The 24,122-nt window shown below is 40.3% G+C and overlaps 1 protein-coding gene across 1 annotated transcript in view; it reads right to left on the reverse strand.

The window, feature by feature from the left end:
* The window catches only part of LOC308073743 (limbic system-associated membrane protein-like), a 398,830-nt gene that overhangs the window by 188,182 nt on the left and 186,526 nt on the right, over positions 1–24,122 (reverse strand). The gene's annotated exons all lie outside the window — the stretch shown is intronic.

Consider the following 24,122-nt stretch of genomic DNA (forward strand, 5'->3'; position numbering starts at 1 on the left):
TACTTAAAAGTACTACCAACCAAAAGTAGAAAGTACTCATTTTGCAGAGAGTTTTCTAATGTATAAAAATATTTAGAAAATAGCAGATCTACAACTTAAGCTCACAATGTGAGCTTGTAGATCTGCTATTTTCAAATGGCTGAAATGTATATAAGGGCCAGGGGCTGAAGTGGTTTTGTAATAATAATCTAAATCTACAAAGTAACTCAAGTTTTTTAATAATTGTAGTGGAGTAAAAGTACAATATTTGTCTCTGAGTGAGATGTAGTGTAGTTACTGGAGTAGAAGTAAAAGTACTGAAAATTAGAAATACAGTAAAGTAAAAAATACCTTAAAATGGTACTTAAGTACAGTACTTGAGTACAAGTACTTTACACCACTGATTCTTCTCAACATACATGTGGATTGGGGTAGTCATCAGGGACATCCCCAGCCAGGGGAGCTTGAGGAGGCCTGGCTGGAGGCCAGATAAATGATTGATAGGCTATAAGAACACTTTGTTCCATTGTGTACCCCAAGACTTAGACCCTTTTACCCTTTTAGTAACATGAACACCAGTTGACATGGCTTTTCTTATAGCCTGCAACAATAACAACCTTGGTATTGGTTGTCAAAAAAACTTTATCCATTGTAGATGTATTTATCTGTCTGCTGCAGTGCTGTAGTTTGTTGTGGTACTGTTTGTCTCCCACTAGTTCAAACATAAAAGCTACTGTATATTCCAACCTTGGATTATAGGGATCCCATGGTATGATCATCAGAGGCCTAGAGATGGCAAGATAAAAATATATTATTTATGTGCTGCTGCTATTTTAATATGACAATTGTTACAATTGGTTAATAGGCCATAGGCTGCTGGGCTACAGTGCACATACATATACTGTACACAATTGCTCAACTTGGAAGAATTGTTGCAAATATGTGCCAATGATACAAATGCAAATGAAAGCAATTATAATAATAATTACTTCCACTCACTGGTCATATGAACTTTTTGTGTGTGTGTGTGTGTGTGTGTGTGTGTGTGTGTGTGTGTGTGTGTGTGTGTGTGTGTGTGTGTGTGTGTGTGTGTGTGTGTGTGTGTGTGTGTGTGTGTGTGTGTGTGTGTGTCAATAGCCCGCCCAGTAGACATTGTAAAATGGAGTAAGTTTTACAAATATGTTGCCATGTTTCCTATGTAAAGGTGGATATAATACCAGTGCTGGGGCTTCAGCAGGAGAGCGCAGTGCTAGCTCAGAGGAACTGGCAGGTACAGAGCAAAGACTCTACAGTAGGACTGAGACAAGTCATTGAATTGTATAAGATTGAGCAATGTATGTGTGAGATTGACAATAGGCTATAACATGAAACAATTGAATACAAACATTTGATGACAATAGTATTCAATATGTTATGTTCCTTCATAATAATTTAAATGGTGCATTTTCGTTATTGTTGGCACTGGTTAATTATAGTTGAATTGAAAAGAATTGTAATTATTCCACAATGTCTTCCTAACTGAATAGGAAGATCCATAGCACTACCAGCAGGTAGTGATGATTCCGGGGAAGAGGTGCAAGCAGAGCCCACTCTAACAATTGATAGCTCAGAGTCAGAGTCAGAGGAAATGACAGGTACATGAGAACCAATGTAAAGTAGGAAAACAAGTTATTGGTATTATGGTTTATGTAATTTATTATGGTATATGTAATTATTCCACAATGTCTTCCTAACTGAATAGGAAGTTCCATAGCACTACCAGCAGGTAGTGTTTGTAGTGAGTCACACACTGGATGATATCGCAGCATATGAACACAGGACGTAATTATCTCATAAACCATATAAATTTAATTTATGAATCAATTACAATATAATAATACATACATATAGATATATATATATATATATATTATTATTATTGAAACTTACGTCACTGTAATGTAACGTGAGTTCTTGGACAGGTTTATATAAATGTCAGTTTAATCAGAGAGAGATAATCTTTAACTGGTTGGACAAAAGACACCAAACATCATTACTTTCCTTGTTACAATAAAATTGGGTTTATTCAGACTTCACCGTTACAAGTATTTATAAAGCAACGCTTGGGAAACAGAAACTTATGTTGTGTATGTAGTTAATGTGGGGAGATAAGAAAACAGGAGAGAGAAAAAGTCACAGAGAGTAAAAGAAGGAATCGCATTGGGGATGCATTATTGTGACACCTTCTGAGCTAGGCTCAATTATAACAGATATTCTCTTGTAAACACAGTAACGTCGCCTTAAGATTAATGCACAAATCAAAATGGTTCAACACACCTTTAGACCCGGATAGGGCCTGAGTCCGGAGACTCTGGGTTCGGGAGAAAGGTACACAGCCGCGCTCAAAAGCCCAACTTGGCACTGGTTCTAGCGAGTGATCTCAGAGTTCGGGAATCTCAGTGTAAAGGCAATACTGAGTTGGCGTCGACGGTGGCGGAGGCCGGGTCGCCGAGTTGACCGCGGTGATGTCCTCTTGGAGAAGGGCGCACTGGTGCTCTTTCAGTGCTCGCTGCCGCGGGTAGACGAGAGTGAGGCCGTGGTAGGCCTCCGTGCTACGGGGACTTGTGTGTCCCTTGGATCGCGTCGTTGGTTGGATGGAGCCGACAGGAGGTCCCGTGTTGAAGAGCCCTAGGAAGGTGATTAACCCTCCTTGTTGTTGGTTGGTGATGGGAGAGCCAGGGAGAGGATCATCCCTTGGCGGCTTTGAGCTAAGAGTGTGGTCTGTGTGGGATCTATATACCCTAAAATCCTTTCATGTGGTCAAATGTCATTACTATGCTAATTCCTTATCTGCTGTGGGATTGCTGACTCTGAGTCACCGGGAGGGGAAGCAGAACCCTTCCGTGAATTTTATGACCCAGGTCAGCCATGGGCCCCCCTTGGGTCATGCCCCGGTCACTTCTAAACACCAGGCATACATTTGGAAATACCGCATAGTAATACATTTTCACATTATTGTCCATTATTGTCCACATGTCTCTCCATGAGGTCACGTGTAATGTCTTCTTTGTGGTGAAAACATAATTTTCCATGCGCTCAAAAAGAGGGAGAAAGAGTGAGAGAGAGAGGGGGGGGAAGTTGTCTGTGTGTGTGTGTGTGTGTGTGTGTGTGTGTGTGGGTCAAAAGGACAATGTGCCTTTTTCACCCCCCGGTGAGGGTGAGGAGCGTCTGTCTGACTGATCTCCAAGGCTTGTCTTCTCGCCAGATCTGCCGTTCCTTCCTGGTTGTCATCTTTGATGTCAGGATGGGGGAGAGATAATGGGAAATTCCAAACAGCTCTTTGGTGAGCAGTCTGGATTTTACGGTTTGTCCGCAACGTCTCTCGCTGTTATCACCGTGTCGATTACATGTTGATTCCAGGGGAGAGGTGCAAGCAGAGCCCACTCTAACAATTGATAGCTCAGACTCAGAGTCAGAGGAAATGACAGGTACATGAGAACCAATGCAAAGTAGGAAAACAAGTTATTGGTATTATGGTATGTGATAAATAGATAATGCTATGAATATGAAACAGCTGAACAAAAATATTGAAAACAAGTTATTGGTATTATGGTATATGTAATATATAGATTATGCTATGAATTTAAAACAGCTAAACAAAAACGTTGGCAATTTGATGACAACACATTATGTTATGTTTCTTTATCATAGAGGTATTGATAAATTAATTATTAATAATGCAATGATTTTGCTGGTTCTTCTTATTCAGAACCAGCATATGTTGAGGGCTCCAGCACAGGAGAACCACCTGAGGACTTTGATTATTTTGCTCGCCCTCACCACAAAGATTTTGATTTATTTTTCCGTTACCACCCTCAACAAAATCCCAAGAAAGCCATTCCCAACGTTTTTTACACCAAAGATGGCACAAATCGAAAATGGTTGACGTACTGTGAAGCATCTCACTCATTGTATTGTTCACTGTGTCTCATGTTTGCCAAGCCTTCTGCCAGTGGCATTGAAAATGCTTTTGTGAGGGAAGGAGGCATGCACGCATGGAAGCATTGTCACCAACGAATTCAGGAACATGAGAAAAGTGAGACCCATCGAAAAAGTGCAGATGCATATTTTCTCAAAGCAAATAGTGCTGATGTCAGAAGCCTACTGACACAGAAACAAATGTCACTCCACCGAGAGCAAGTGAAGAAAAAAAGACAAGTGATGGAACGTGTGGTCAGTGTCGTCAAGGTCATTGGTAAGCGTGGCCTCAGCTACAGAGGTGATAAACATGAAGCCGCATACACTCTTGACAACATGGCCTTGGACCATGGAAACTTTTTGGAAATGATATTGCTGCTGACAAAGTATGATGTTTGCCTTCAAGAACATGTCAGTGAGTGCATTAAGAAGAGCAAGGCGCAGCATGAGACTGGAGGTAAGGGAAGGGGGTCCCTTTTAACTCTGCTGTCAAAGGATACGGTGAACAAAATCATCGACATTATCAGGGTCTTAATTCAGCAATTAATTGCTGGTGAAGTAAGGGAGGCAGGGATGTTTTCGATCCAACTTGATACAACCCAAGACATAACAACCAAGGACCAGTGTGCAATTGTTCTGCGTTATGTCACTGATATTGTCCATGAGAGGCTGATAGCTGTTGTCGATTGCGAGGCATCCACTGGCGAATACTTTGTCACCCTGGTGAAAGACATTTTGGACAAAGTAGGACTTGACATCAAAACTTGTATTGGTAACTCAACGGATGGAGCTGCTAACATGCAGGGGCAGTACAAGGGATTTTCTGCATTGCTCACTGGAGAATCGCCCAAACAGGTTCACGTATGGTGTTACGCACATGTGCTGAACCTGGTGTTGACAGATACTACTGGAGTCGTCGTGGAAAGTGCTTCACTATTCTCATTGCTAAATGATGTGGCAGTATTCATCCGGGAGTCCTACAAGCGGATGCTTGTGTGGGAGAAAGTCAGTGAAGACAAGAGGCACAGACGGGTTGCTCCCATAGGAGCAACTCGGTGGTTGGCGAAAGACGAAGCCCTGAGGAAAGTTTTTGGCTGTTTTGGAAATCCTGACAGTGCACTTTACATTGACTTGGTGATTACCTTGACAAAGATTGAGCAAGATCTGTCAATGCAATCTCATGTAAGAGCCAAAGCCAGAGGATACTATGAGGCACTTCTGAGACATGAAACCATACTCACAGCTCAGATCTTTCTCAGAATATTTCAGCAGACAACCCCTCTTTCCAAGTACCTGCAGACCAGTGGTATGGACTTACTAACTGCCCAGGGCTTTGTGGCGGGAGCTGAAGACGTCCTGATTAAGGTTTCCCGGGACTTTGATGGTGTTAAGAGAGCAGCAAAAGTGTTTGTAGAGTGGGCAAATGACCTTCTACAGGAACATGATGAGTGTGATGTTGAGGTTGAGTCTGCCCTCCCAGAGAAAGCCATGCCAGGTGAACTGGCACAAGATGAACCTCTTCCAGATGCTGAGACAAACTTCAGAATCAAGGTCCATAATGTGATACTCGACACCGTCAAAGAGAGCATCCATCGCCGATTTGCAGCTAGTGCAGTGCTCTGCTCAGACTTTGCATGCATGAATCCAAAGAACTTCCATCTAATAAGGAAAGAAGGGCTGCAGAAAACAGCACTGGAGGAGCTTAGTAGATGCCTGCTGAAATTTAATGAGGATGCTACTGTTGCGATCTTGCAGGCAGAACTGATACACCTTGCAAACCAGTGGGAGACACTGAAGGAGCCACCTTTGAGGTGCTATAAAGTCAGAAAAGAGAGAGACACTGAGCTGCATGAGGAGGGTGGACAGACTGGACACACTGAGGAATCTGAGGAGGGCAGACACACTGACGACCCTGAGGAACTGGAGATGGAGGAACTGGAGGTGGAGAGCAGTTGTTCCTCGTGTAAAAACTGCCCCATATGCTGCTATGCGATCCTGTCCCACTACAACGTGCTAAACAATGCCTACCCCATCATTGGTCTAGGATATAAGTTTTTGTTGACCCTGTCTGTAACGCAAGTGGCCTGTGAAAGGACCTTTTCAACACTAAAGTTTGTGAAGAACAGACTTAGATCGTCCATGAGTCAGGACCGCCTAGAGGCATTTTTGCTGATGTTGAGTGAGAGGGAGACACTGATGGACCTTGACAATGATGCCATCATTGACAAGGTTGCTGAGAGTAGTGAACTGATGCGTCGCCAGCTGACCTTCTAAGGCAGTGGTTCAAAAACTGAGGGTCAACCCATACGTAAGTGGGTCATTTAGCTAAAATGCGCCACCTGCTGACCTTTTTAAGCAGTGCTTTTATTATTTATTATTATTTATTTTATTTTGGGTCCCATATTTGGATCACAGCAGGGGCCAGGTACAATAACATACTTTTGCACTTTATTTTGTATTATTTATATTGCAATTTAAATGTAGGGTTATTGAAGCTGTAGCTGTGCTTGTGTGTGGATTATTGTTCTGTTTTATTGTTTACAATTCACAAAAGTTTGTGTGATTGTGTGTGCACTATTGTTCTGTTTTATTGTTTACAATTCACTAAAGTTTGTGTGATTGTGTGTGCACTATTGTTCTGTTTTATTGTTTACAATTCACTAAAGTTTGTGTGATTGTGTGTGCACTATTGTTCTGTTTTATTGTTTACAATTCACTAAAGTTTGTGTGATTTTGACCACCCTTGTCTGTTTCATTTGATCATTATTACAGTATGTTTGAAGACTGAAAAATTGAATACTATTGATGACCACTGACCAAAATTCATAGAGAAATTAATTAACAAATTATTTAACCTATGTTTTTACATGGTAATGACTAATGAGAATGTATTGCTAATTTTAATGCACAAAATATTTGGTGGGTCTGGCCAAAAATAGCTCCACAGGTGGGTTGCAGGCTGCCTAAAAAAGTTTGAGACCCCCTCTTCATGTAGGATAGTCTGTTATCTGTCTAAATTAAGTTAACTTTTTCGATATCTGATGTTACTGAAATAAGATCACACAAGTTCAAGTTGCTGTTGACCTACATTTTTCACAGTTTTACATTGAATATTGGTGTTTGCATATACTATTGACTATAGTAAGATGACATCTAATTGATTTGCTGACAAAAGAATACAATTATGTTGTTTAATTACGTAAAATACAGTATAAATAATATAGGACAAAGGGACACATGGTGAGGGTTGAGATTAGAGAACAGAAAAATACTGGAATGGAGGGCTGTGTGGTCGTCATGGTTGTTGTGTTTAATACAGTGTTGTTGTGTGACTGTCACAGATGGTACATTTTTCAAGTGAAATTGCTGTAACTTCACTGTAAGGCCCCCCAAAGCCTTCCAAAGGCCCCCAGTGACATCAGTGACATCACTTGCATTGCCATTGCATTGATGCTGGCCAGACAGAATTGCTCAGTAGCCCCCCCCTGCCCAAGAGGACGTTTTGGTATTGCAGCTGAAAGTGCTGTATAAGCCAGAGACAATTAGGGATGAGTATATCTGAGTGATGATTTAGGCTCAAACCTTTTGAAAAAGGTTTGAGGGACATACACCATATGATATTAAATATCAAATATTTTTTTTAAATTCATGCTGTAGATCCTTTAAAGGACCACTTCACCCATTGTCAATGTACCTTTAATTGCTCCTCACATGAAAGGATCTACGTCATGCATTTAAAAATATATATTTAATATTTAATATCATATTGTATGTCCCTCAAACGTATTTCAAAAGCTTTGAGCCCAAATCAAGCCTCATATCATTCCAACTAACCTCTCTCTGGCTTATAAAGCACTTTCACCTGCAATACCACATTGTCCTTATTTGGCACGTGGCGCTATTGAGCCAGTTTGTATGCGTGTTATCTCCTGGTTCTGTGTGGAAAAAGTAAAAAATATATATATATTTTATTATTTTTATGTTGGAACTGAAAAACAGGAGGGATTGTATCGCTTGTGACGTCACTTGCGGGGCAAATCAGTTTGGCCTGTTTTGACACCAATTTACATAAAACCCCAGATATGCTGTGAAAGCCTGAGTGCTCAAACTGGGTTATTTTTGGGGATAGAAGAGAGGTAGGGGAGACCAAAAACACACAAAAAATAATACAAAGTTCAAATTCATGGTGTAGTCCCTTGAATGCTCACTACCAGTGACATCATCGTTAGGAAGGTTTAAAAAAATGTAAACAATGTTTCAAATATTACATTTATTGTTTTATTATGTGTGAGAACAATGGGTTCTATTAATAGCATGCTAACTTTCCACGAATAGAACGCCTGCAGTTTGTAGCTTGGATTCCGCATCTATCGTTTCTGTTGTTTTTGTCTGTTTTGTTTTTCTTTCCTCACATTGTGTTGGTTGTGGTTTGTGTTGTGAAGCACTTTGTGAACTTGTTTTTGAATAGTGATACTTTTAAGTAGCACAAAAGTGTATTATTATTATTGTTATTATTATTATTATTATTATTATTATTATTATTATTATTATTATTAATACTAATACTAATACTAATATTAATATTAATATCATCATTATTATTATATTTTTTCAAAAATGCAGATCTACAAGCTCACAATGTATTGTAATGCGTAAATAGCCAAAGCACAAAATAGGGTTTTGCAATAATAATCTAAATCTGTAGTAACTTGTAACTAAAGCTGTCAAATAATAACGTTCCACCACTGCCTGCCCATAAGGGTCCATTTGGATGCAATTGTACACTTTCAAAGTTTCAAAAAGATACATTAATACGTTGAGGTTTTTTAAATGTTTGTGACCAAGGCACACCAATGGGCAGGTCAAAATCTCTGAAGATAGTTACAAATAATTTTACAGTCAAAGAGATAGAGAGAAGAATATATTCATTGACGATGTTAAAATGTCTGTGGTTCATCTACTTTTGTAAACGAAACTGTGTATGCTGTATCTTTATAGGCTTACATTATAGGCCTATACAAGTGGATAGGAAACTGCAGGCACTGGAGAAAGAAATGAAAGAGCTCAGAGGTAAACAGGAGGAATCAGACAGAAGACAGAATGAAACAGAGAGACGACAGAATGAACAGGACAAGGTCATCCAGACATTACAAGGTAGTGCACACACACATTTTCATAATTCTGAAAATATGGTTGATAAATATATACAAATTCTTACTCAGTGTTCACAATGTGCTACCATATCCTTCATTACATGAGGAGTAATGGCCATCTTTAGCATAAAATGTCCCCCTGTTATTGTGCACCCTGTTATGTTACACTATAACAGGGTGGACACATTGTTACAGGGTGGACAAAAAGTGGGTCAAATTAATTATTAATGGAAAGGATCTTTGCATTCTTTGTTCAGATTAATGAATAATACATTTCTAAACTTAATTGTATTTAATTACATTTGTTTTTGTTTGCTTATTGGTTTGATGTCCACCCTGTTTGTTAGGCTGGACCGGTGCTGAGAAGCCAAACGTGCCGGGGACCCAAAAGCAGAGACACAGAGAGAGGAATAGGGGTAAACGGAATTTTATTAAATTATAAACGTTACGGTGGGAGGTAAAGTCCTGGGGAGGTGAGAGGGTTTTTGGAATCCAGGGAGTAAGGAAGCGGAGCGCTGGTGGAGAGGGCGGAGGAGTGTGGATGGAGCTGGGAGACACTGGGTTTGAGGAGGAGGGAGCCTGGAACAAAAAAAGAGAACAAAGTTAGCATCAAACATACAAAGTAGTCTTTTAGAGAACACTCAGGAACACTAGTAACAGCCGGCAGCACTAACCACAGTAGTTAATATTCAAGCACCGGGCGTCGGTTCTCAGCAGCTTATATTGGCCAGCTCCTGATGATGGTGATGTGGAGCAGCTGGGCTGATTGGGACCAGCCACACCTGAGCTGGCTGCTGGCTGAGGGAGACGCCCAGCCCTTGCCCTTATATGGCGTGCAGGGGAGGGACCAGGAACGTGTGGCACAACACTGTTATGTCTTGTCCACTCTGTTATCAGTCCACCCTGTTTTAGTGCAACACATAACAGGGTGGACAATAACAGGGGTGGTTTTTATTACAATTCAATGAAATCAACAAATAATATGCATATTATTTTGGTAATTTGCAGGGAATGGATTGGTTAAACAAACACAATTAAAAGTTGGGGTGAAATTACATTGAAATTGTATTTTATCCTAAAACATTGGATTGAAATTACATTATAAGTTAATACATGTGCTTTATAAGATAATAATTGTTTATAATTACTTTGGTGAAATACATTAGCATGGCAAAGGAAGGAACATCTGATAATGTGAATATTATAATTATTATGCATTGAAAACACTTTTTAACAGATAAATATGTCCTGTAACAGGAGGGATATTTGTTCCACTTCATGTGTGATGAATTTGGTTATAATTATTAGGTAATAATGAATTAAGATGGACATAATATGTTTTTCTGACAGCTGAACATGCCCTCTTTTAGAATTATTTGTTTTAATCCTGTACATTTTTATTTTAAGAAAGTTACTAGGCCGAAATGGCACCGAATAGTAGGAATTATCTTTATTATGATATAATTATATCATTAATAATAAAACACATTCTCATTCAAGGTGCAACTCATCGGATGTTAAAGACCCAGGAAGTCAAAGGAGCACAAGAAAAGCTGACACCTGTGAGGCTGAAGTTCATTGAGGGAGTCTCAGAGCCCGTCGTGCATTCTCTGTTGGACGAGCTTTTTGATAAGGGTGTTATCAAGCATGAAGAAATGGATACAGTTAGAGCTGAAAAACTTGTGCAAGAAAAAGCACGGATCATTTTCGACATGGTGTTGAAAAAGGGAGACAAGGCATGTTCAATAATGATAGAGATCCTTCAGAATGACCAAAACCTTAGAGAGCTGCTGAATTAGCCCTAATCTGTGGATCACACTGACATGCAAGGCCTCTGTGTGAGAAAACATTTCATCATTTACATCCCAACTACATGCAGGTCATGATTACAGAGATTCATGAATCTTTAGTAGATGCAATTTATGGGTGTTATTGCTGTCAGGCAGAAACCTTGTATCTTCATAATTCAACTTTTTTTCTTTTTATGTGAATGAATGCACTCTGTGGTACAAGAGTGTCCCGCAAAAATTGTGAAAGTAGCTGATTTACAACCAGCTGGTCTAAAAGCTCACAACGAATCGCATTACAACACATTTTTTTTAGGACTATAGACTATTTTATTTTTATTTGAAAATGACAGTGTGTCTGTGATTTTTATATTGAACCAATGACAAGTATTAACAAAAGCTTGTGGCTGAATAACTAATGAAACTAAAATGTCACGATTTTGGACATGCTGTAGCATTGAAGGTTTCCAGTTTAATGGCGTTAAACAGTACAGTTAAACCTCTCTCATTAGTAAAGCTCGCCTGCTGTATCTTTCTTTGCTAAATCTCTTATTAAGGAATCATCAGTTAACTTATGCATTTATTAAGTTAATACATTTGTGAATACTGAATAGCTTGTAAAAATCTTCTGCATTGTCTGCTCGTGATTAAACTTTATATTTCATATGAAAGGTTTATAGTGTCAGCTCTAAGTAAGATTCCTTTCCGGTGCTGTTTTCACTGTCTGAACTTTTGTCCCCCTCCACTGGAGCCACACAAACAAGAAGATTGAGAAGCACCAGGGTCATCTTAGCCCTGGACTAAAATCCCACAGTCTTGTGTTTTTTTGTATTTTGAGCTAGAAATTCAGCTTATTAAGTTTTGAAACCAGGTATTAGTCTAACCATGCAGGTCGTATTACCTGTGAAAATAATAAAGGGTTATCTTTAATAGAGAAGTTGAATTCAACCAGCCATGGGTAAACACATATAATATGACCAGATTAATACAGTGATTACTGAATGGGTATAGATACAATATAGGATCTGGTTCCTTTGCTTAGCAGTGAAGTCTGTCTCCATGCATGAACACTCTTTTATGTTTTAACAAGCCATATACAGTAGGCCTATGATTAGCCTATTAGTACTTTTTTTTTTAATATGCACCTGGAATCCTTGGTCACTAAGTGGCAGGAGTTGACCATTTAAAAAAAGGTAATGGGTTCCTCTCAGAGTGGCAAGAGTGAGTTATCTTTTTTTAAATGTATTTCATACATGTCTCTAAAATGAACAAATGTTAATGTTTAGGCTATCCAGCCTTCATCAGTGTGCATAATTAGGGGTGTCTGCTTTCTTTTGAGGAGGAGGAGGTCAAAAGAAAAAGTCACCTAACATGTTCCATTTTATGATCTATTCTAGAAGACCAATGGTGCTAATACTTTTCTGGCCACAATCCCCCATCAATTCACACAACACTGATGTGTGCTATCTATGAAAAACATTTATCTATAGCGCAATTGTATAAGATATGTAGTGGGGGCCCCTGCTTCATCTCTCTCAGCTCAGGGGTCCTTGGGCTGAAAAATGCTCACTTAGCAGTGTTTCGGTCTTGTATCAGTCTTCTCAGTCCTCAGTTTTCAGGTGAATGGTGAAAGTTGTTGGTACCTGGGCCCTGTATTCATGCTGTGAAGAGCAAATCAGGCCAAACATGGTGACACTACTGCTAATTACGGCCAGGGTGGGCTATTGTTCTCTCGCCGCTTTGGTGAAACTATGTATGTTAATTCCGGGCGTCGAGGCCGCGAGCACGGTAATGGTTTTGCGTTTGAGTTAAATGGTGACGCCCCCTTGGCTTGGGAGCTTGAGAAGCTACTCACCCTCCCAGCTGGCCACGCCCACCCCCTGCTAACGCCCACCAGTGGTGTAAAAAGCATCAAGTATTATCAATACTGCAATATAGAAATACTCTATTACGTTAAAGTAAAAGTCCAGAATTCAAAATGTACTTGAGTAAAAGTACAAAAGTATTCACATCAAAATGTACTTAAAGTACCAAAAGTATAAGTACTCATTATACAGAATGTCCCATTTCAAGTTTTCCAATGAATACCTTTTGAAAATAGCAGATCTACAAGCTCACAATGCGTGAGCTTGTAGATCGGCTAATTTCAAATGGCCGAAATGTATATAGGGCTGAAGTGGTTAATGTACTGTATCTTTAATAATAATAATAATCAAAATCTACAAAGTAGCTATAACTAAAGGTTTCAAATAATTGTAGTGGAGTAAAAAAAAGTACAATATTTGCCTCTGAGATGTAGTAGAGTAGAAGTACAAATATTTGTGTGATGTTTTTATTTATTGTGTGATGTTTTTATTTATGTACACGACCCCCTGTGTGTCTGGAATAAAGTTTGAATTTAATTGAAATATTTGGAAATTGGAAATACTCAAAGAGGTGCCAAGCCATTCCCATGATCAATTTGTGTGAAAACAGGTTAAAGTGGTTATGAAGAATAGAGACAGTGAAACGTGGTCTGTGTCCACCGAGTCTTCTCTCAGTTATGAGAAGAACCATCAGACTATCTCAGGAGGCAAAACAGGTTAATACCATGGTCTTGCACTGCCACCTATTGACCAAAGTTATTATTGATTTTGGTGAAAACATAAATGACACAACCTGAGTTTGAAATGTAAATTAAAATACAAACACTCCTCAAAACACTGTGACAAATAAAACAATCACACTAATGTGATCAAACTTTAGTGGGCATTACACATATCCTAGAATCCTTAGATTTTATAATACTTGGGTTTTATTTTTAAAAGCTCAGCGCACACACGCGCACACACACACACACACACACACACACACACACACACACACACACACACACACACACACACACACACACACACACACACACACACACACACACACACACACACACACACTCTCTTTGGGGCTGTTTGGACGTAGATATAGACACCTAGATACTTCTAGGTGTTGCTATATATATCAGTAGTTCTCAAACCCTTTTCCTGTCAACAGACCCCAGAATGATATGTATTTGGCCGCGAACCCCCATCTCAAAATATTTAGTTCCAGGGACCCCCCAGAAGCAAAGATTTAAACAAGTTAAAAATGTATATACGTATTCAAAGATTTGCACACATTTACAAGATTTTTCTAAAAATAACAGACCTACAAGCTTGTAGATCTGCTATTTTTGAATAGCCCAAGTATAAGGTAATGGTTATAAGTGGTTAAAATCTACAATGACAGATGCTTTCCCAGTCTTAAGGCATGGTCACAACACACTTTTATTTGACCTCTGGGGCGGAATCTGCCAACGCTTTGTCAATGCAAACGTGAGGATTCATGATCTTGCGCATCTTTCTGGCAGATCCACGCATTTACATTGACAAAGCATTGGCAGATTCCGCCCCAGAGGTAAAATAAAAGTGCGGTGTGAACGTGCCCTTAATGGGTTAATGCTCCGCTGACCTGCTCTGAGAAAAGGGGCGGGGCGCCGGGCGTACACTTCCTGCAGGAAGGTTGAGGTTGAAACAGGAGTTCTATCTTGATGAGAAACTATTAGACCATGTGACACAAGGTAGGGCGATGGAACAGAGGAACGAGGAACGCCCGGGTCTAAACAGACGTACTGTAGTTCTACATGATGAGAGATTAGATAAGGAATGACAGACACACAGGATTGAAAGGAATGCAGTGTCACAACTATAAGTTTGATTTAAAGGCCTTAACGTTGAACAGAGGTAAAAAGAAAACCTTCAGGTTGGAGGTCTTGGGGTGACTGCGGACCCCCCAGGGACCCCCAGGCTGTGGATGGATGGAGGGCTATGGCTGTATTTTCATTGGACACTTTCTGTTCAACTGTCAAACTAATCTTTTACTCGTTGGTCCAGTTCTGCCCTCCTTTGCCTTGGCAGCAAACAGCTCCTTATCAGCAGATGCCATGACATTCCTCTTCTCCTGTTTTCACAGAACGCTGTCACTTGCAGTGGTGGAAAAAAGTACTAACATTTTTAACTTAAGTAAAAGTATCAATACTGCAATATAGAAGTACTCTGTTACAAGTAAAAGTCCGGAATTCAGAATATAATTGAATAAAATAATAAAAACTCATTAGGCAGAATGTCCTATTTCAAGTTTACAAATGTTTAAAAATCTTTTGAAAATAGCAGATCTACAAGCTCACAATGCGTCGCGATGCGACGCATTGTGAGCTTGTAGATCGGCTATTTTCAAATGGCCGAAATGTATATAGGGCTGAAGTGGGTAATGTATGTGTTGTGATAATAATCGAAATCTACAAAGTAAATAGTTACTAAAGTTTTCAAAAAATTGTAGTGGAGTAAAAGTTTTAATATTTGCCTCTGAGATGTAGTGGAGTAGAAGTAAAAGTACAGAAAATTTGAAATACTCCAGTAAAGTAAAAAAATATCTTGCGCAGTACTTGAGTAAATGTACTACTTGGTTACTTTACACCAGGGGTGGGCAAGATTTATTTCCAGGGGGCCATACTGACTTCGATAAAGTGAGTGAAGGGCCGCACATTGTACAATTGAATTGAAACGTGAAACACATGGTGCTGAATTATGTTAAAGCTGCATGAATTTGGTAGACAGTAGCCTACCTTACTACAATAAGGTACTTGTCTTCACAACAGTATATATATATATATATTTATAGCTGTACTGTACTGTATCACTCTGGTGTACTTTGGCCTTATAAAAAGATTAATTGCATAAAACAATCCACATCAATGCCGTATCAACTTTTAATTAATAAATTAATACATTTAGACGGTATCTTATCTTATCTGATATGCACCACACCATAGTGGGAGAAATATGTGAAAAAGTTGTTCACTTCCGGCAGAAAGTGTGAAATTTTGCACCTAGGGGTATTTTTGGGCGCTGAATTCAAAAATTGCCGGATCCAAGAAGTCAGACCAAAGCGTCTGACTTATTAATTAGATAAATAGCATATTTGCTGCAAATATGCTAATTATCTAATTAATTATGCACAATACAAAAATGTACATGGCAGAAATGGATTCTACGGGAAAAAACACATAAGAATCAACTGAGAAAAGTTTGGTACACCCTTTTATCGAATTGTTATATATATCATTATGCCAATTGATTCCTCCCCACACACAGTGTGTTGTCACTGCTGTTGTATTCTACTGACTCACCTGCCAGTGAGGAGCCCCCACCGGGAGGACGTAGAGCTTTTCCACTTGTGGGACAATACATTTATTTCTCATTAACTTGTTTATTTAATCTGTCCTACTCTGTTCTTCTTGGAAGCATTGTCCTGAACAGAAACACAGTTCTGTGCATGGTAGATTAGCCGCAAAACATTTGCATTTTCCAGCACACCGTTTTTTACACATGCATTTGATCAGCTCTCGACACCCTTTAGACGCCACCTCTGCCATCACCGTCCAAAATGGACACCAGCCATCGTCCTAACTTTTCACCCATCCCCAATCTACAGGTGAAGGAATCTCTGGGTTGGCAATTTGGGACTGTCCCCAGATGTGACCAGCTTGAAATACTGCTCTCTTCACATGTTGACGAAGTGCCTCCTTTGTGGGTGGAATATTTTCCACTTTGCGATTTCCATGAGCAAATAGCTGCTTGCGTGCCTCGTTCACTTTCTTCAGAGTACCCCCAGAGGTAGATTGTTCTTTGCAATGTTATCATAGAAATTGATAGAAGGATCCTTGATTCGCTTCTCTACAAATCCATCAAATTGTGTTTTGCCAATGTCCTCCACAGATCGCACTGTGGCTACCACTTCATCAGGCATGATGACTTTGGTGTCAAGCACATACAAGTCGTTACTGTCTTCTGAGAATCGATTCCCCAGCTTTTCGAACGTACTGATTGCATTATTGAGATCTGATGCAAAGGCTTTCTGGATTGCTCGTGGTGGCGGACATCAGTTTTCCTCCGTCCCTGAAACTGGTCTTCAAACTCATTTAGGATCCTGGCTATTTCGGGACCAGCCACCAACCACCGGCGAAGAGCCCCCTCATCTTCCTATAATTTGAGTAACCTCTGTCTTGGGTCGTGGTCTGTGGTCTCTGTCTGTCTTGGGTCGTGGTCTGTGGTCTGGCAGTTAGGTTTCGCTTTCGGTTTGCATGCTGCAGTTAGGTTTCGCTTTCGTTTTGCGCGTTGCCAAATCATGTGCGAGAAACAAGCACCGGTGTTGCAAGGAACGTCTACGGTACGTACGGTACGGTACGGTACAGTACAGTACGTACAGTACGGTAGAGTACAGTAGAGTACAGTACAGTACAGTACAGACCGTACAGTACAGTACAGTACAGTACCGTACAGTACCGTACAGTACAGTACCGTACAGTACAGTACAGTACAGTACAGTACAGTACAGTACAGTACAGTACAGTAGAGTAGAGTAGAGTAGAGTACAGTACAGACCGTACAGTACAGTACAGTACAGTACAGTACAGTACAGTACAGTACAGTACAGACCGTACAGTACAGTACAGTACAGTACCGTACCGTACCGTACCGTACCGTACCGTACCGTACCGTACAGACCGTACAGTACAGTACCGTACCGTACCGTACCGTACCGTACCGTACCGTACCGTACCGTACAGTACGTACAGTAAAGTACAGTACGGAACTGCGCATGCGTCGCATGTGCCCGTGTGTGTGCGCACACGCTGGCTCTGTGTGTGCGTGTGCGCGCACGAGACGACTCGCGCTAAACGTTGCGTGTGTGTGTGTGTGTGTGTTTGCGACGGGACCCGGGGGGTTCCGTGACGGGGGGGTGTGTGGGGGGTTGCCCGTGGGGGGGGGTTGCCCGTGGGGAGGGGTGACCGCGGGGGGTGCCGCGGGGGGAGCCGCGGGGTGACCCGCGGGGGGACCGCGCTACAGGACGTGCAATAACCTTCACCGGGTATGGTCTAGTTCTCAGTAATTACAACAATTCCGCCATCACCTTTCACAATAGCGTTCTGCTGTTCATGCATCTGATCGTGTGCCAAAGCAGAGAACTTGTGCAATGACAAAGTTCCCCTTGACAAATTCACGATGGGTATCTGGGGAATCATTTGGAAGTTCCTGAAGGTCCGTTACATGCACTGTCAACCATCTAATATGCTATTTTTGAAGAATGAGTTTTCACTGTTGCTACAAAAATATTAAATAAGTGTGAACCCAGTAATATGATCTCATGTGAAAGAATACCCCTGAAAACATAGGTAGAGACACCAACATCATGAGGCTCAGATGAAGCACTTTGGAGTAACACTGGTTTCAATCAAATTTGCCATAAAATAAAAAAAAGTAATCTGCTAAATTAATCTACAGAAACTGAAAATGTCAAAGTATTGCTGCATTACAATTTGGATTTCATCAAAACAAACTTGTTTCACATTCAAAAGTGATGAGGTGTCAAAGATTGGAATACAAAACCTAATTGAACCAAAAACGTTGGCGGCCATCTTTAATTTTCATTTTACGACCAGATCCCATGGGAAAAGTGCTTGGATCCGGCAAAATTTGAAATCGGCATACTTCAAACATGCCATATGCAAATTTTCACACTTTCTGCCGGAAGTGAACAACTGAGCCTTTTTTTGTTACATATTTCCCTCACTACCATAGGTCACTGATCAAACACATCTAGTACATTGCATTGCATTATGTTATAATGCAATGTGTCTTAAGTAAATGTCTTAAGTCTGAGGCAGTGCATGTTTTGTGGTGTCTAGTCTACATTCTCATTGATCAAACAATAAAATCCCAAGATAAATGTCATCAATGTGTCTCCATACTAATAGACCCTGTGCAGTATTAACACACAATATGATTAACCACTGATAATGCAGTCATTTTACAGTACATCAAATGTTTTTAATGAAACGTGAGCCAACCGATGAGAAAGGGAATTTCTCTCCGATTAATCACACACAAAACTGAATAATCAACGTACAGCAGGGGGAGACTGGGGTCAAAAGTAACAGGGGGCAAACGTAACACACTCAATAATTCTAATCAGAAATACGCTAGAGGGGTGAGACTTCTTGTGCACATGCTCAGTAGGGTCCTCTCTCTGCCTATGAATGATCATTTCATCTCAGCAGAAGTTTTCAACAAAAAACTGATTTTGAGGTGTAAACGTACATTTTTTAGTGTACGGTATTTTCCTTCTGCTGTCTAAAGATAAGACGTCAGCTAATTTAAACTTAGATGAATTGCATCTCTATGTTATTGGTCACAAATTAACGTCAGCAGCCTATGCTAGTATAGGTGTTTCTAGCTAGAATATGGGATTTTATCATGGTTGCCCCATCGGGGGCAATTGTAACACAGTCACCGGGGTCAATTGTAACAATGTGTTTTCAATGAAAGCAGATTTTTTTGTCTGGGATTACATACTTTTATGTTAGTAAATTAAAATATTTCACTAAATGTCACTACAATTCAAAGTAAAAATACATTTAAATAAAAAATAGACATTTGAAAAAACTTAATTGAAAAATAAAATAATTTGAATGAAAATACAAAATAATTGTAATTATGTATATAAAACATTTGTAAGTAAAAAATGTTAATTATAAAAAATACATATTACTTAGTGATGTGTTTTTATTTGAGATGAAGTATGTTAAAGATGGAGTGCCATGATATTTTTCAACCCTAAAACCTGATCATAAGGTATTATTATTATGAAAGGATTTTTTTCAAAAAAAAAAAAAGTGTACAGTAAGTGTTAAAATGTTGTTTTTATGTAGACACACCCACCAGTTCATTAAGTATACCTGGTTTCACTTAGCACCACCCATCTAATCCAGTCCCTCCGCCTCCTCCTATAAGACCACCCACCTGTCCTAGTCCTTCCCCCTTATCACTAAAGGACTGCCCATGGTTCTGCCCATTTGTTTACAAAATGGCAGAGGGAGGTCAAATTGGACAAATACAGGCATATATATGTTTGAACCTGAATCTGGTTCAGATGAAGATGACGAGGAAGAAGAAGAACTACTCCATAACCGGAAAGCCTCATCAACTCTTTGCTCAAATCCCAAATGCTCATGTGTGCAACGGATAAATAAAAGGCTTAAACAGAACCATCAGTTGTCATACATTCTTACAGATGTGCCATGGTGATGTTCAATATCCTGTGATCAAAGTAGAACTTTATCTTACAATGACTATGGTATCCATTACATCAGTGACATTATTTATAGCATCACTGCACACATTTTACTATCATTACAATGCATTTGTATTCCTTCAACCTGAGATTCCCATTTAAATGGGCTATGTATTCTTTCCATACATCCCCTTACTAGAAAATGGAAATATAAGCTACAGTATATTACAGTAGGCATATGCATATAAAACGTCTAACTAGATGCTCTCATAATGTATTCAGAGCCATTTCTACCTTGATAATACACTTCTGTTTGCAGAGGCACAGATAATTCGTCTCTTTTTTATTATATTGACAAACAATCACGCTATGTATCTAATCCAACTGAACTAGCTCTAGCGACCCTAACGTTGGCTGAGACTGTACGACTCGAGTTGGTCCCGCCCGCGTCGGTATGTTCTGCCGATTTAATGTAAATTTTTTACCTTCTGAACATCGTATGAAAAATCTAAAGCTAGGCGCCGTAACCTACATATGTCTGTTGTTCCGACGGCGTGAAACAACGCATCGATGGGCTCAAACAACCGTTTTAAACCTTAGTTTGTTGGCAGCCTGCGTTGAATTAACATGGAGGCTCGTCCCTGATCTAACTCTACGCCATGTTAAACGGCGATGCGCGTTCACGACCAGCACTGTCTCTGCACGTTGAATTCAACGCAGAGTCGCAGACCGGCACAAAACCCCGGTTTAAAAGGTTGTTTCAACCCATCCATTAATTTCTTCACACCGTCGTAACAACAGACGACTGTAGGTTACCGCGACTACCGTTACATTTTCCATACGATGTTCAGAAGCGATCTTATTGACGCTGAACTAAATCCCACAACTAAACGGTGGGGGAGGTCACAGACACAAGGCTATGTCAAACCGATTCATGCTCCTAAATCATTTTATTGGGGCTGGCGGATGTTTTAATTTACCGCCGGTAACGCTCCTGAGGTGCTGCTTTCTGTGTCTCCAGGATAAATCGTCGGAATATAACCTGGCTTCAGTACTTTCCTGTTTGCAAATCCCATATTGACTTGCACTAAGTTGGTGAAGCAGTCATCAACAAAATGGGAACTACACACCCGAAGCCTGGTAGAGGGGGCTGAGGGAATAATCCTGTCTTTATAAATGAAATTAAGCCATTGATCACGTTTGTCCGTGTCAATGGGCAAAGTGTGAAAAAATTGTTTGATAGCTGTCACACAGCATGCCATGGTCACACACGTGTGTTTGAGGCAGCTCCGCCCACAAAAGGTTGTAGTATAAATGACAATGATAATGAGGGGAGGTGCGGTGGGTGGGTATGGGCATTGTTACGTCAGTATGTTGCTGTTTTTGGATTGGCACGTTTGACTCTCAAGGTTTCAGCCTCCAGGAAAAAACTCCAAATAGTCAGAGTCAGAGAAGACATGAAACACCATAAAACCACCAGCGGGGGCCTTAATGAAGTTCTATCAACCTCATAGACACATGAAAAACAGAAAAAGTGCAAAAGCACCACCTCTTTAATATGACTTATTTTTACAGTGTTACAATTGCCCCCAACCACTGTTACAACTGCCCCCGTCACGGGGGCAATTGTAACAGTGTGACTCATTGCATTCAAATTAATATTTTAGTCTTGTCCTTATTAGTGAAAGCTTAAAAATTGTATTATTAATGAGGGCACATATATATGTTTCTTATAGCAAAAGATGACTAGGATATTTCAAGTAGTCTGTGAATTATGAAGGCAAATACAAAAAGTGTTACTTTTGTGCCCGGTCTCCCCTACATGTTTCTGAATGTAGCATAACATAAATATCTTAGTCAGCGTTGTCATACACACATGGCTGTAGCTATGAGGCAGCTATGAGGTCATGAGGTACAGAATTTGATAAATAGTTCCTCTTCCAAAATGAAGAGGATATTTGTACTACAATGTCTGGTTCAAATGACCAGAAAATGTTTTTATCATGTTTCTCTAACCATCTGACTGTGAATCTGCCCATCATCATCATCATCATCATCATCATCATCAAGTATAGGAACACAAGAGCCTGACTGACAGTGTTCTGGGAAAAACCCTCACACGTTGCCTTTTGCTTTTTAACCCATTCAATCCGGAACGCATCTGATGTGTCATTTAAAAAAACATTTGGCTTTTCAAATCTGCTATTTTTGAAAAGTCATGAAAATCGTGAAATAATTTGAATATATATTTTTTAAAGTGAACATTTGTAAAATATCTTGTTCCAGGGACCCCCCCCAGAAGCAAAGATTTGAGTTACAAATGTTCGCTCCAAAAAAAAAATATGTATATTCAAAGATTCGCACACATTTTCACGACTAGCAGATCTACAAGCTCATAGCGCGGCACTTTGTGCCGCGCTATGAGCTTGTAGATCTGCTATTTTTTGAATAGCCAAAGAAATCTGAAAATGACACAGATGGCAGTAGTGATAAATACACACGTGACTTTCTAAATCACCAGATTTGACAGGAAGGACTTGATTTTTGCGATGGTTCTCAGGTGGAAGAAGCACGTTTTGAACGACTCTTAAAACTGAAATCCGGCTCCATGAAAAAATAAATGTCGCCGACTGTTTTCAGAGTGCTGCATGACGATGGTCCACCCATGTGACACCTGCATGTGCCTTGTGTAGTCCTCATGTCGCCTCACAGCTAGAAGGTCCTGGGTTCGATTCCCGCCGGGAACGCTGTGGGCGCTGTCCGTGTCATCAGTGCCCATACCCTAGGTGGGGTTGGCGAAAGGGCCTTTCTGTGTGGAGTTTGCATGTTCTCCCTGTGTCTCCTAGGGGGGTAGGTACCCTCACAAAAAAAAACATGCAGTAATCACTGGTCTCTATACTGCCTCCCCCTGGTCAGCCGGCGCGCCTGATGTAGGGGAAAGGAACTGGTTGGAATAGCGTGTTCCTTCCACGCGCTACGTCCTACCGGGGAAACTCCCCCCTGTCAGGTGACAAGAAGAGGCCTGCTCACTCCTCATGCGTTGAAGGAACCATGAGCTCAGTTCCGGGCTCTCCCAGGCTGGCAGAGGGAGAGTAGCGCCCAGGATTACAAGCTTAGGCAATTGGCACTTGGTGAAAAAAATGGGTTCCGAAAATCATTGGATAAAAAATGTAGAAAAGAAAAAGACATCATGTAGGAGGTCTTGTGCAGTCAGTCAGACATCAACATGTTGGAGAGCTTCCAGACCTACACATACAAGGGATCCCAGTACAGCTCCTATTGCTTCCAGGCATGATCCGCAGCACTTGTCCTCTCCTAAAACATATTATATCATATTATAGAACCAGTTAGAAGAAGTTCTCCTTACCGCTATGTGACTTTTCAGCCGTTGCCCGCACACTCCTGGTAGTGCAGCCTCTCGTCTTTAGTCAAAATAAAAAATACACTTTTGCTGCTCACCAAAACAAAGACGGTTTTAAGATGTTGAAAGCCTTCTTTCCTTAGTGGCAACACTCTGAGCCCTCCACCTCACGTCTAAAATACACTTTTTGTCCAGAAAAGAAAATATTCCACCGGATGTAAACAATGTTTAGATACTCCACTGTGCCCCCTACAGATCTTTGTCAATAGAAACATTCCATTGACCATAGATCTGTAGGCTTTCAACATCTTAAAACCCTCTTTGTTTTGGTGAGTATAGCAAAGGTGTATATTTATTTGTTAGTACAGTCGAGAGGCTGGACAGCCTGCTCTACCGGGGGTGTGTGGGGAACGTCTGGAAAGTCACACAGCGTTAAGGAGAACTCCTTCTAAAGCTGTGGACCAGAGCTAGGTCTGGGCTGGTTTCCTCATTAAACTTAATGCCATTGGTGCTCCAGTTTAAGTACAAGTGTTTAACATTTAATACTGTTTCTCTCCGTCATCTTGATGAGCCTAAACTGGTTTGGTTGAACTGATTTACTTTAAGTTTATAGAGATATGTTTATATACAAAGAGATGTTTCTCTTGGTTATCAGGCAATCTCTGCAGTTCACTTGTCATGGAACACACACACACACACACACACACACACACACACACACACACACACACACACACA

The sequence above is a fragment of the Gymnoscopelus braueri genome (assembly GCF_963280865.1).
Source record: "Gymnoscopelus braueri genome assembly, chromosome: 18".
Taxonomy (NCBI): Eukaryota; Metazoa; Chordata; class Actinopteri; order Myctophiformes; family Myctophidae; genus Gymnoscopelus; species Gymnoscopelus braueri.